Genomic DNA, 14803 nt, shown 5'->3' with positions numbered 1-14803 from the left:
CTGCACCAGTGCTGTGACATAAGATGGTGAACAATACTAACACCAGACAACAGGATGAGGTAGCTACAGTACTGTGTGGTGATAACAACTTCAACCACAGAGCACAACTGATAAAGTTCAATGTAATAATGAAAAAATGGATAAATAAAATCTAAAATGAACTTGTACCGTCTCTGGGATGTCATCTGATAGCTGACACCTGGGCTGAGTGCAGACAGCCGTTCTTAGCCCTGATAATGAAGAAGTCATTTAGTGACGTCAGCTGACAGCCAATACTGTCCAATCAGATACTGGGGAGGGACAGTTGAGGAGGACAGGAGGCTAAAAAAAGAGCCTTCACATGACAGACCAATGTAGATGGGCTTTGTAAGACTTTTACACTAATTTAGGTTATCATTTATAAATGACTAGACAAAGAGCCTGTTTCGACAACGTAAGATGAAACGGGCACGAGTGGAATAGTATAATACTGTATATAATAAGTATAAGCACCACTTCAGGCAGCTGCGCAGAAGGCGACTGCGCATTCGGCTTCGGACATGTGCAGAAGGCGACTGCGCATTCCGCACCACAAACCTGATATAGGTGTATTGAATGAATGCGTACTTAGGCCTCGAGCTGTAGTCAAAATCGCCTTTCAGGCCTCTAGAGCTTTAATCGAAGTCGCCTTTCTCTTTGAATTTTCGCAGCCGTAAATCCATCGCCTGCTGCGATGTCGGTCTCGTACTGTTTTTTGGGCAGTTGCGCAGAAGGCGACTGCGCATTCGGCTTTGAACGGACATGAGTGAGTGAGTGAGTGAGGAGACTGGCGAATTATGTATTAAGATAAGAGTCTTTACAAACCAAACGCATTTATCAGCTGTGTGTCAAGGGTGAGTCCAAAAGTGGGAATTTAAGAAGATCTAAATACAAATAAAATGAATCATTCAGGTTTCAAAGAGAAATGTTTAAGACCTGAAGAGGGAGTCACAGCAGCATTCTAGGGTTAGCATGGGGGACCACAATTGCAAAGAATATCAATTAATGTATAGAAGGAATATTATTTATCTATTTAAAAAAAAGCTTGTGACGAGACATGATCTTCTGAAGAAAGACAGAGAGACACTTCAGAGATGCAGAAAAACTTTCACTTCCCTCGACTCGGACATGTCACGGTCAAGTCACGTCATATTGACATCCGTTGGAAGCATGTTCCAGTGAGACAGTGACTGAGGCAAGGAAAGGAATGATCAGCCCAAACAGGTGGAATTGAAAACCATGCAGGACCAAAAAGGATCTGAAATATAGAACTTTATAAAGACTTTCAAAAACGTTGGTGCCATACACATGCAGAGCAGGTTACAGATTATGAAAGCAGTGGAATTTGAAACACTGAAAAGAAACGTTGGGACAGTTTCTCACGCAGAGCAAGTTCAAAAATATGTCTACTAAAATTCAAAAGTGTCCATAAAAAGAGAGTACAGATCACATTCGCGGAAACAAACAGAAATTATTACTCAGTGAAATAACGGAACAGCAAAAGATCGAATATATGGGCATGATATGTCGGAAGTATGTAGATATTGTAAGGCTTTAAAGTTTAAGTCAGAGACTTGTCGATTGTTTAATTCATGTTGCCATCAGGAAAAAGTACTGCTGCTTCCTAGTGAAGAGGCGTTTCCGCAAGAATTAAAAGCTTTGTTGTTCGGTGAAAGAGAAATCCACAAACACTATAGGCCAAATATATGCGTCTGCAATAATCGTTTCGCGTTAGCATCATTCAGTGCTATCAATGTACCAAAAGTTATGAGAATCTGTGTTCCTGCAACAATTAAAGTTACGACAAATTTAATTTAAAAATTTATTTCTGGTCAAAATTAGCCATATGTTCCCATGTATTTAACCCACTTCTATCATCTCAATGTCTATCGCAACATTACATTATTAATGCGTATGTAAAGGTTGCAGCTAATCATCTCTTCTTTATTAAATTGAATCAAGCTAAACTTAGAACGGAACATATGCAAGGTCTCATTGATCACGTTCAAAATTCAAATATCAATAGTTCAGGCAAATTCAAAATAGGTAAAGCAGTAATATTACCATCATCATATCAGGGTAGTCCAAGAGCATTGCAGCAGTTATATCATGAATGGCAATATCCAGAACTATCAGTTGGCCAGATTTATTTATTACAATGACGTGCAATCCACAATGGCCAGAAGTCCGCAGCTTCTAGAGCACAATGCCACCGGCTACATTGGCTCTGGGTATTCCCACTTTCATAAGTAGGTTGTTTTATCAAAAACTCTTATTTTTATTGAATGAACTCGAAACAGTGTTCGGCGCGAAAAGGAGATCTTGATATACCATTCGTATTAAAACGTTTACAGTTTCCCGTGAGAATAGCTTTTGCAATGACAATTAACAAATCTCAAGGACAAAAATTTGAAAAAGTCAGTTTATTTATAAGAGACAAAGAAACAATATTCAGTCACGGCCAGTTATACGTTGCATTATCATGCTGTAAGAGTAAACAATGAATCAAAATTTAATGTGATCTTAAAGAAAAGTTCATTCCAAATATTATTTTTACTGAACTTTTAAAATTAAAGTAAACATAATGCATATGTAACAATTCCCATGAAACAATTCCCTGTGTATTTCCACAGGACCAAACCCGGGGTTGGTGAGTGAAGCAAGCAGGGGACAGAGCCCCCTTGTTTAAAATAATAATAATATTTTATGAGAAATGGAAGACCTTAATGAATGCAGAACACAATTAAAATGAAATGAACTGATTTTATTGTCTGACATATAAGAGAAAAAGGAACACAAAGCAGAAACACACAGAGATCTCTGCTGACCCAGCTGTTAATTTGATAAATTAAACTAAAAATATAACGGATGTCACTTTGCTCCATGTCAATATATCCTGGGGTGGGTGTGAAGGACGCTCAATACTCCAAATGTGTTGGTTCAGGTTTCAGTTTGAGGACAGCACAGAAAAGGCAGATATCAACTGAAGACAACAGAAGAAAGCTGATTGGTGGAAAGAACTGTCAGTCACTCCTGAGTGGACTGTTGAGGACAGCTGTGACATGCAGACTTCACAGTTGATGTGTTTTTGATTTCAAATCTGTGACCATGCACTGAATAAGTCTGTTATTTATCAGTTAGCATGTTCTGAAACTGTAATGTCATCACAAAGATCACACAAACACGTAATGTGACATTTGTGATCAATAACTTTTGTTGATTTTTATGGCACCATTCATCAGCCCTGTACAGAGTGCCACTTCCAGATCGGCAACCCCACTGCACCCCGTAGCACATTTGGAGTTTGGGACTGGAGTACAAAGTGGATGGCACTCTGAGAGGGACAGACTTGTAAGACGTGAACAAAGCCAGCTGCCCTCCCTGGTCTGTCTTCATTCAGAAGGACTCACCTGAGTGGTGGGATTGTTCTGCGGCGCTCCTGTTAGCCGACATTTCATCAGCTTGCTTTCTGCGTTTCATCTGATAACCAGCAGAGTTAATCAAAGATGAGCCAGGCCTGTTATAATGTGAACGTTCTTGACATTTTGGTTTTCTTTAAGTAATTTTTCTGCTTCTTTACTTGGAGTTCTTGGAGGCCTTGTACATTAGAGATTATTAATACATGAGCATGCTGTGTTAATAATGAATTGACAATTAATAAACTGTTTTTATTGCTAAATTGTAAGTGTGGCGTGTTGCCATTTTGTAGCTTTATCCTTCTTGACTAGTGTTGCTAGGACGTGTTGACTGTTGCCTCCCTAGAATTAAGTGCCACATTCACCGCGCTCGTGACCTCACACCCTTCATCACACGTGAGGCAGAATCCAAGATTGCTGATCCAACTGTTAATTCCCATTCCCTGCTTTGCCAGGTTCCCTTGGCTGTGTGTGTATCGAGGTGTATGGCTGAAGCAAACCTCTCCTCAAGGAGTCCACAGCACCGGTCAGATGAAGCAACTTGACGCTTTGGGTTAGACATAAAACTGAGAATACCTCACGCTGGATATGCTGTAGACGAGTGAAAGGGAGTCCTAGTAGTAGACTAAGGTAATAAGGTAAATACAGTTAGACATGTTCATAGTCATTTTATGTTTTATTATTTATTTATTTTTTGCCTTGTTAAACAAGGTACAATAATGTGCTGTTTGGTGAGATAGATGGCTTCTAACTGCTGAAAACAACATTATTTTAACATGGCCTTCTGATAACTTCACTGTAATTGAAATTTCTGATACTCTGTATATCCAATTCATATATAATAACTATTGATGGTGGCTCTAAAATCTGTACTAACCCCTACTCTCTCTTCTGTTTCCTTTTCCGGATGTCCGTTTTAGTGGTGGCTTGTGCCACCACCATCTACCCAAAAGCACCATGATGTTCCAACAGTGATGGATTAAAAGCCAGAAGTCTGCATGACCATCATCATCAAGTCCTTCCGTGAGAACCCTAACTACAAAGAGGACTATTTCATTTATGTTAGGTAGAATGCTCAGAGGGGACTGGGTGGTCTCGTGGCCTGGAACCCCTGCAGATTTTGTTTTTTTCTCCAGCCATCTGTTTGTTTTTTTTTTTTTTTTTTTCTGTCTGCACTGGCCATCGAACCTTACTCTTTTTTTTATGTTAACTAATGTTGGTCTTATTTTAATTTCTTATTTTGTCTTTTATTTTTTTCATTATGTTAAAGCACTTTGAGCTACTTTTTGTATAAAAATGTGCTATACAAATAAATGTTGTTGTTGTTGTTCTACCTGAACGGTAACTCTTCATTACACACACACACGCCTGCTTACCATCCCGTTTTCAAGAACACACAAGGCATATGGAGACTTGACTGTTTCCTTGTTTATTTAGATCTGGGGTGTCCAACATCGATCCTTGAGGGCCGCCGGTTTTCATTCTAACCATTTTCTTAATTAATGACCCATTATTTCTGCTAATTTACTTTTTTTCCCCTTCATTTTAATTGACTTGCTATTTGAGACTCAGACCCCTTATCTGTTTCATTCCTTAATTAGCAACCAAATAGTAATGAAATAGCAAAATGACCCAACACATGACCAGATAACCTTTGCTGTCATACAGTATCAGAAAATAAAGAAAGATGAAGGTCTCGGTGACACTGATCTGCTTTCTGCTGTGGTCTAAACGAGTAGCACAAGCCATGGAATTAAATAACGAGTTCAATTAACAACAACAATCGGCTTCTAATTAAGAAACTGGTTAGAGTGAAAACTGGTGGGAGTTTGATACCACAACTGGTCATGTTGATACCCCCTGGCTGGTCAACTCGTTAGTTCACTTCACATCTCATTTTTATTTGGCTGCCACTTAAGGAAAAAAAAGAAGTAATTCAGAGGATTCTTTCAATTAACAAAGGGAAGGGAAAAAGAAGTAATTGACAGCAGAAATTGGTTACTGATTAGAAAGTGTCAGGAAGGAAAACCTGCAGCACCGCGGCCCTCTGGGGTCAGAGTTGGACACCCTGATTTAGATCAGGAATCAGCAAGAGTGAAAGGGAAGGTCTACAGGATGGTAGTGAGACCAGCTGTGTTATATGGGCAGGAGACAGAGCTGGAGGTGGCAGAGTTAAAGATGTTAAGATTTGCTTTGGGTGAGACAAGGATGGACAGGATTCGAAATGAAGACATTAGAGGGTCAGCTCAGGTGGGATGATTGGAGAGCAGAACACAGAGAGGCAAGATTGTGTTGGTTATGGACATGTGCAGATGAGAGATGCTGGGTATACTGGGAGAAGGGTGCTAAGGATTAATGCTGCCACAGGGAAAGAGGAAGAGAGGAAGGCCTAGGAGAAGGTTTATTGGGATGTGGTGAGAGAACAAGATGACGAGGACAGGAAGATATGGAAGAAGATGATCTGCTGTGGTGACCCCCAATGGGAGCAGCAGAAAGAAGAACAAGCCTGCACGTCCACGCTCCCAGTAACAGCAAGTCCTAGTGAGAGCCTCTCTGCAGGATGATCAGGATATTCAGTCTGTCCCCTTCACATGTCACCTCTCTTGTTCCCTCAGACAACAGAGGTCTCTGTGTGCCGTTTTGATGTCCATTGTGTGGGGACAGAAGTCTGAATGGAGAAAAAGCCTGTCCGGATACTGCTTCCAGGCTTGCCATAGGGGAGAAGCAAGAAGGAATGGCTGCATGGGGACAGGTGGGTGTGAGTGTGCCAGTGTTAGGGAGAGATAAGGGAATAAAATCATTTTATTTATTACAATTTAGGGAAGACATGTCAATTCAAAGAGCGTATGGAGAGCAATCAGCAAGACGCAGCGAATGAGAGCACGTGAGTGCGAGTACATGTGAGCGCAATCAGCGACGCAGTGAGTGAAGCACAGAGTGTAGAGCGTGTGTGGCACAAAAGGTGCAAAAACTAATTTAGGGCAAGAATAGGGGCGAGCACAAAGGCTGCAAAATGTATGAATGAGTACAGTTATATGAACTGAGAGTCTGAGTACATACACTTATATATAGAAGTGTAGATAGGGGAATTGTACCGTATATCGTTTTTTTTATATATAATAAACGGGTTATATTGATATTAAAGGTGTACAAAGTGAGTAGAGGAGAGATGAATGTGTTTATAAGTTAGAGTAAGTAGATTTAACCCTGTAAAATGGGAGAGAGTGCAAAAGTTTTCATTAGGCTCAGATAAACCAGGAATGCTTTTCAGATCCTTAATTTTAGTCCCGTACAAAGTCCAGAGCCGAGTGTGGAAAAAGTATTGTCATGGAGGATCTCAGCTGTGGGTATGTGAAGAGATGATAAAACACATAAAGAATTATAAAATAAAAGTATGTCAGTGAGAATTAAGAAAATAAAAGAAAACAGAATTAGACATAATGCAGATGTTTGTTGGTGAAGCAATTAAAAGAATTACAACATCAGAAAAAATGGTGCAGAGTGTTTAGGTTAGCACCGCTAAATAACAAGAGCACCTATAGGTGAAGTGTAGGCGCACACACATATATTTTAAATATCCCATCCCCAAATAAGAAATGATTGTTGTGAGTGGCCACATGAGCTCCGCTATCTCGTAGTGGTAGTAAAATAAGCCACAGGATCGGAGACAAGTGTGAGTGCATGTGAAAGAGCTCTGGGACCCAAGTAATGGGTAACGAGAGACAACAGTAAAAGTAATGAAGCACATCGACGAGTGTGAGTGGGATTTTGTAATGGAGCACCTCCGTCATGGAGATACATTGAGAGATTCTTATCAAAGACAGTGTCACTGTTTGGCTTTCATATATTTAATTGCTGTACCTTCCTAAGTAGTTCAAATAAGATTAATATAAATTGCAATATATATATGTGTGTGTGTGTGTGTGAAAAAAATAAATAAATAAAAATAACAATAAGAAGTTTGAGTAAAGCGGATAAACCTGATATTGTAACTGGTGTGCATTTTGGAAAAGTTAGATGTGTGCTGATTGCTCGCAGTCAGTATATGAAAGATCAGAGAGAGAAATACATTACAAAATGCATCTGGAAAAGCTTTAACGAAGTTTTACTTGACAAGATGTCTTAAAGGAAGTTTAATCTTTCACTTGGCGTAGGTTTTCATTCTTTGCAGCGTAGGATTACATAAAATTATCAAGAAACTGAGACAAGCATAGGAAAATCAGAAGCAGGAAAGTGTTTTAATTAGAATTTCGATATTAAAATGTAAGAGAAGTTTTGAAAAAGTTAACTGAATTCAATTATTTGTGCTTCATGTTACAAATCTGAGCTGTATTCCACAGTTTGATAAGCAAAACACCCACGACAAAGATGTAGGATGAAAGCACCAAAAGAAAATTGAAGCAACAGAAAAATGTGAGTATATAGACTATGTGGTGTGTATATGTATATTATGTGAGTACATGCAAAGACTGTAATTAGACAAGATAAAAAGAAATGTGCGCATTTATGTTTGATATATCATTACTAGGGGTGTGTGCCCCCTGGCCGACCCCACTTTGATAGCTCGCGTTGCTCTCTGTAGGTCCACAGTGGAATTCATCCATCCTTCCATTTTTCCAAACCGCTGAATCCGAACACAGGGTCACGGGGGGTTCTGCTGGAGCCAATCCCAGCCAACACAGGGCACAAGGCAGGGGAACCAATCCCGGGGCAGGGTGCCAACCCCACCGCACGGACACACACAAACACACCCACACACCAAGGCACACACTAGGGCCAATTTAGAATCGCCAATCCACCTAACCTGCATGTCTTTGGACTGTGGGAGGAAACCGGAGCGCCCGGAGGAAACCCACGCAGACACGGGGAGAACATGCAAACTCCACGCAGGGAGGACCCGGGAAGTGAACCCGGGTCCCCAGATCTCTCAACTGCGAGGCAGCAGCGCTACCCACTGCGCCACCATGCGCCCCACAGTGGAATTTATTGTTAAAAAAAGAAAAAAAAAATAGAATCTTTGGGGTAACAATTCACATTCGATGGACGTGGGACCTGAACTCACGCATGCCTTATATGGGACGGAAACATTACTGCTGCACCACTACTGTTTTAAGCCGATTTGATGTATATCATGTATGTTTATTATGTATTCATGTATGTATGTTAAATTGGTGATACTGACATGAGAATATCATTGTATTCTCCTAATGAAGACGAAAAAATGTATATAGTGTGGAACATGACCCGGACACAGACAGGCAGACACGTTCAAATCACCCCACACATGTTTATTTACAAAGTGCATATGTTACAGATAGAGCTCACAAGGTCCCCAAGTCCCCAAAGTCGCTGGCCAACCACACACAATGCCTTCTCTCTCTTTCAGGCCTCCTCTTTGCCTCCTCCCAGACCTCGTCCTGCTTCCACCCGACCAAGCCCTGAATGAAGGGAGGCGGGCCCCTTTTATAATCACCCGGATGTGCTCCATGTGCTTCCTGACAATCCTTCCACCTGCACTCCCCAGTGTGGCGGGAAGTGCCAGCTAGGTACCCGGAAGCACTCCGGGTGTCCCCCGATCCTCCTTCCTCCCAGCACTTCCGGGTGTGGCATTGCACAAAAACGTTGCACGAAGCGAGGAAGGGATATTAATGAGAAGTGAGTATACAGTGAGAGAGGTGTCATCACCCCGTATTACTAAAGCTCTTCTCTGCAGCATTATGCATTCTACAAGTCGCGCATTTGTATGATGTATAATTTATAGTTTTGTTTCTTGTCCACTGTGGTCGAAGGTTTCGAGGTAAACAGCAGGCAGACAGCAGATATAGAGTAAAAAAGCAATTTCTTTATTCTTGGTGGGCAGAGAGACTATGCAGCCCCTGTCAGCTTGTGTCACTGACAGTATCACGTCATAGCCTGCCTTACAATTTTCACAGCAGGTTTTTTATATTCTTTCAATCGTGTACACTTCATACCAACCCCTGAGTAACAGACACATGACTTAGATAAAATCATCACTTCTAGCTTAAAGTTTACGCAAGCGTTTCTGATTATTATTGAGCGATAAGACTTCTCCCGTGCATTTTAAAGATTACTTTTCTGCATATAAAGTTCATCTGAAATACAATTACTGGTAATCTTTGTGGTTAGGCCTAATTCCCAGTTACTGGTAATCTTTAGTGGTTAGGCCTACTTCCCTTTATTTTTGAGATATGCTGTTCTTGTTTTAGCTATTTTCTACACCTAGGCTTTAATGCTTAATAACCCTTAATTTTTCCACATCACATTCCTTAACAATCTTAATACATTCATCTGGTTAACACAAAGAACTCTTACACTTAACAATTCAATCAGCTGGTTTGCATAACATATTTTCCATCCACCCAAACGCACATAGATATCTAAGTACAAAAATATCTGTTCCACTTAGGTGTAGTCACGAGATCTTCTTTCCCCTTTCTTCTGTCTAGGTCAAAAGGCCTCAGCCCAAGATTCTTTGTTCAACTATTATTTAATATATTGATTCAAATTTTTATTATTCCATCAGTAACGGGCACAATCATTTAAAATGTATTGATCATCCACAAACATTCTTTTCGCCTGTCAATTCTGTCGAGTTTTTGAACTCTTCTGACGCTCATGTTCTTCAAACGGAGCTCAATGAATAAAGAGTCGAAACACCGAGCAGACATGCGCACTGGCTAATGAATCATCAAGGCGGTCGAAGCGCTGAGCAGACCTGAGCAGTAAAAGGAGGCTTTGTGAAGGCTCAACACACATCGAAAGCATTGAGCTATGATATTGTGAGAGTCTCTCTGACACTTAACTCTTTAGTTATATATTTATAATTAGTATTGACACTACACACTTCAGTTGATATAGTTAAGTGACGGCCTGAAATGACAATTCAGGTAGTTGCTAACAATTCATTATTGTTATTGTGGATTGCTGTAATATCCTTTGTCTGATACATTATGTCAAAGATATATTGTCATTTATCAACTTATATATAATATAAAAAGATTAGGTAAATCGTGCAACATTTTTATGCAATGTGTTATTTTCTTCAGAACCATACGTCATACTTACTATACATCTAATGGTCGTGGGCAAAAAAAATCATCACCAGAAGGCTTTTTTACCTGAAATAAAGGCTATTAGGAGTCTCGGGGATATGCAAAACAGAGTTACAGTTTTTTTGCAATAAAATAAGCATAAAAATAACAAGGACTCAACCCAATACGGCCAAATTGAGCTGAGCCTCGAACAGTTCAAAATCCAAAACTTATATATCATTTTCCTATCACTGTCCTTGCTCAATAGTTCATTCTGCACCTGGGCTTTACTGTCCACTGTTTTCTCTAGGTTTCTGTTCTGCTTATTTTGATTGGTCTAAGGCTGGGCAGATGACATCCTCTTACCATCTTTGGGCTTTTCTTAGTCATTTCCTATCTTCTCCGACCTCACTCAAATGAGCTCTTTTGCTCATCCCCTCTGACTCTCCTCTACTCCTGTCCGGTCTCCCCTTGAGTCCCCATGGGAGCCCTTATTTATCTCCTTACTTTCCTATCGCTGGCCCCCCTCCTGGTAATTTCTACTTGTCTATTGTGTTCTTATTTCTTTAACTGGCCAAGCGGCTTAATTCCATACATGGGTTTTCCTCTCGTTCATTTCCTTTCTTAAGCCTTCCAAACTTTCAATAATGGCGGCCTGAAGCTTAAGCTTTAATAAAAGTGAACTATGGCACATGCCTTTATTTAATCATTTGCTTGGCATGCTTGATTTATATTTAATTTCTGTACTTAGGTTAAATGCTAGTATTACTAATTTTCTAAACTTATTTATGTTAGAAACATATTTTTTCATTTTCCTTGCATTACATCACCCTGACCTTGGCAGCAATGCCTTCTTGCCATCTTTGCTTGATTCAATATTTCAGCTGGCTTCGTACGTGCCTTTCAGAGCCATCTTTTCTCTCTGGTATCATTCTTTTAGCTTCCTATCCTTGGACACAGGTGTTCTCAATCTTCTTCTCCTGATCTAAGGTTGGTTTCTATACATCATTTTTTTGTTCTTTTTCCTGTTCTTTCCCACACTAGCAATTCTGCTGTAAGCTTAAAAATTAATGCAAAATGGCTGAATTTTTAGTTAACTATTTACTTGACCAATCTTACTTTCTTAACATTCTAATTTATGCTTAATCTAATGTTTTAGAAGCTTTTAAATACTTTTTATGGCTCTTTATTTTAATTTGCTATTTTTATGCTAATTTAAAAAAAATTTCCTTCTACACTTAAATATGATTTGTCGTCTTCATTAAGAGAATACAGCAATGATACACTCGTGTCAATTAAACCAATTTAATGTGCATATGTCAAACATCACCATATTGTTCTCCCATCCGCTGTGGCTAAGAACAGTAGTAGTAGTTCAGGTGTGCGGAGTTCGTTTATTACCCCATTAGGTGGCTCAATGATATTGTAACTCTCTCTCAGTGAAGACCCCAGAGGGTCGCATCGTTGATAATCATCTTGTGGGCTGACAGCGAGCGAATCGAGCTATCAAGGGAGGGTGGGCCACTGTAGTCGGCCAGGGGGCACACGCCACTAATTATATTGTGTATGTAAAGAGTTTCACTGTAAAACGTAATAAGCTTCATATTTGAGTGTTTGGAGACCCTGGTGTCGTACTGAATTTGTATTATAGATAAACAAAACATGTCCAACATGCTTAACCCTCATCCTACAGACTGGAGTCTTTGGGGACCCCAGAAGGTATATATTTTATTATACCTCACAGTTGCTTTTTTATCATTCCTGATTTTTATGATTTTGTCAAGCAGTTTGTTCCTAATAATGTCACATCATTATTTTCTGTTTCTGCTTTGATTATTGCTTTTAAAAATCCAAATGTCAAAAGCCCCCAATCCCGCCTATGCAGTTTTAAGAATGTAACAATTTACTCAGCCACTGTTTGTGAAGGGTCCTCAGTTGGAGTGTCACACATTGTCATCGGTGTAGGGACACTCTGTTAGTCATTCATAAGCAGACGGACACAGCAGCAGCTTGAGATTTCCACAGCTCCTCTGTCCACAACTTGAGAGACTGCTGTTCTGAGGTGAGATAAGTTCAGAGTCTGAAATACAATGCATAGCTTCATCATGAGTGTTAGGTAACTATAACATGTAAAGTTTATGTTCTATTATAACAGATAATAATGTAAAATTGATAAAGACAGAGTGTGAGTGTGGAAATAAAGAAACTGTAATTCATTTGGAGACTGCGGTGAGTAAAGACACTTCATTCAGGCACAGACAGACGTGTGGAGGAGCAGCTTGTTGGTTTGAGAAGCAAGTGCAGTTTCAAAACAATTCATCTCATCCAAGGTTGACAAATATGGAATACAAATCAGGTGGAACTGTGATGGAGTGAGCAGCAAACCCTCTCAAAGGTGAAATATAACCTCGACAGAAAGCCTAGGAGGGAATGAGATGTAAATCAAGGGGTCCGTGTAGTGAAAGAGCTTGGGGGACCTTGGCACAAAAGTGGCAGAAATGTCACACATGCCAATTACTTTACTTCCATTCCCTTAGCTGAAGCCTTACTGGAAAATGGACTGACATATGTGGGCACTTTAAAGGCAAACAAGCCACATATCCCAGAGGAGATGAAGCCTAACAGGGACAGGGACATCAACAGTTGACATTTTTGCTTTTATGGCCAATTAACCTTGTGTCATGTTCTCCAGCAAAAGGACAAGCGGTGCTGGTGCTGTCCTCCATGTACCCTGACATCAAGGCTGAGGTGAAAAGCAAAAAATCAGAGAACATACTACACTATAATGCAACCAAAAGTGGTGTGGATCATCTGGATCATCTGGACAAAACGTTCACATGTAGAAGTAAAACAAACAGAAGGCTGATGGCATTATTTATGAATATGGTGGGTGTTGCGGCCATCACTTCCTTCCCAGACTGGAAGTCATCAGAAGGTGGCAGACATCGCCAGATCTTCCTGAGGCATCTGGGGCTACGCCTTGGTCATGTCACCCATGAAAAGGAGAGCTGAAACTCCACCATTACAAGGCCAATCAAAGTGGTATGAGCTTCAGGGGACGGAGTGAGCAGAACTCCTACTGCAGATGGGACCGTCCAACACTCAGGGGGAACATCAATTCAGAAAAGGAGTCACCTTTGGTCCTGAGACACCGACAGGAAGGTGACAACTGTTTGATCCTCGTGTCACATGACAGCACACACCGAGCAGAGCAGGAAGAAAATGGTGTGCTGTGACTGACTGGAGTGGGTTTAGTTTGAATTGTTTTATTAACTTTGAACTGAAAGACAAAATAAAAGTTAGAAGTATTGAAGAGTTTAGTTTTAAAAGATAAAAGTAAATAAAAACTGTTGACTTTTGAATAACTGTGTTTTTATGTCAATTATTTGATGTACAAAATATGGAAATTAATTTTAAATTTACTAAAATAACAACAACAATAATAATCTATTTTTTTTTCTTTAGATGACATTATTTATCAATGTAAAAAATAATGTGTTAAAGTACTTAAAAAAATAAGGCAACAAATTACAAGCAATATTTTTGAGTAGATTTAATATACTGCACTATTGAGTAAATTTAATTTATCAATTTACTCAAATTTACCTAAAATAAATGAGTTTGATTAAATATAAGTAGTGCCATAAATATATTTATTTAACTCCGATTTTCATTTGAATTACTCACAAAAAATGAGTAATAATGCAACGCTGGACAGTTATGACTGTATAACAAATAAATGCTAAATTCCAAAAATCTTTATTTATTTGAACATACACAGATATTCACAGCAACGGAGTTATATTTTCAAAGGTAAACATTTGAAAATTAAATTAAATATCTGATGATAATTTTTACTGAATTACTGACATTCAAATATCAATGCCAATTTTCTTTTTTTTTTCACTTACACACAAAGTATCTCACAATCAAGTAATGTCCCAGGAATGAGAGGTAAACGGAAAGGAAACGTAGAGAGTGAAGTGAGTGAAATCTTGCGGCAGATGGCGCTCTTCACACGTCCTGCATTTACGCCAACATATCCCGTTAAATGAATGGCCGCCGGGCGGCACGGTGGCGCAGTGGGTAGCGCTGCTGCCTCGCAGTTGGGAGATCTGGAGACCTGGGTTCGATTCCTGGGTCCTCCCTGCGTGGAGTTTGCATGTTCTCCCCGTGTCTGCGTGGGTTTCCTCCGGGCGCTCCCGGTTTCCTCCCACAGTCCAAAGACATGCAGGTTAGGTGGATTGGCGATTCTAAATTGGCCCTAGTGTGTGCTGGGTGTGTTTGTGTGTGTCCTGCGGTGGGTTGGCACCCTGC

At 39.9% G+C, this 14803-nt stretch overlaps 4 protein-coding genes across 8 annotated transcripts in view; 2 read left to right on the top strand and 2 right to left on the bottom strand.

Annotated features, from left to right (window-relative positions):
- LOC114641514 (gastrula zinc finger protein XlCGF7.1-like) overlaps positions 1-14803 on the bottom strand; it is a 688851-nt gene that overhangs the window by 81766 nt on the left and 592282 nt on the right. The window lies entirely within an intron of this gene.
- Positions 1-14803, top strand: part of LOC114641540 (tigger transposable element-derived protein 1-like) — a 769935-nt gene that overhangs the window by 320384 nt on the left and 434748 nt on the right. The window lies entirely within an intron of this gene.
- LOC114641539 (zinc finger protein 501-like) overlaps positions 1-14803 on the top strand; it is a 419195-nt gene that overhangs the window by 152091 nt on the left and 252301 nt on the right. The gene's annotated exons all lie outside the window — the stretch shown is intronic.
- LOC127527842 (oocyte zinc finger protein XlCOF26-like) overlaps positions 1-14803 on the bottom strand; it is a 192433-nt gene that overhangs the window by 84333 nt on the left and 93297 nt on the right. The gene's annotated exons all lie outside the window — the stretch shown is intronic.

The sequence above is a fragment of the Erpetoichthys calabaricus genome, chromosome 5 (assembly GCF_900747795.2).
Source record: "Erpetoichthys calabaricus chromosome 5, fErpCal1.3, whole genome shotgun sequence".
Classification (NCBI taxonomy): domain Eukaryota; kingdom Metazoa; phylum Chordata; class Cladistia; order Polypteriformes; family Polypteridae; genus Erpetoichthys; species Erpetoichthys calabaricus.
This window is presented reverse-complemented; position numbering and strand designations above follow the sequence as displayed.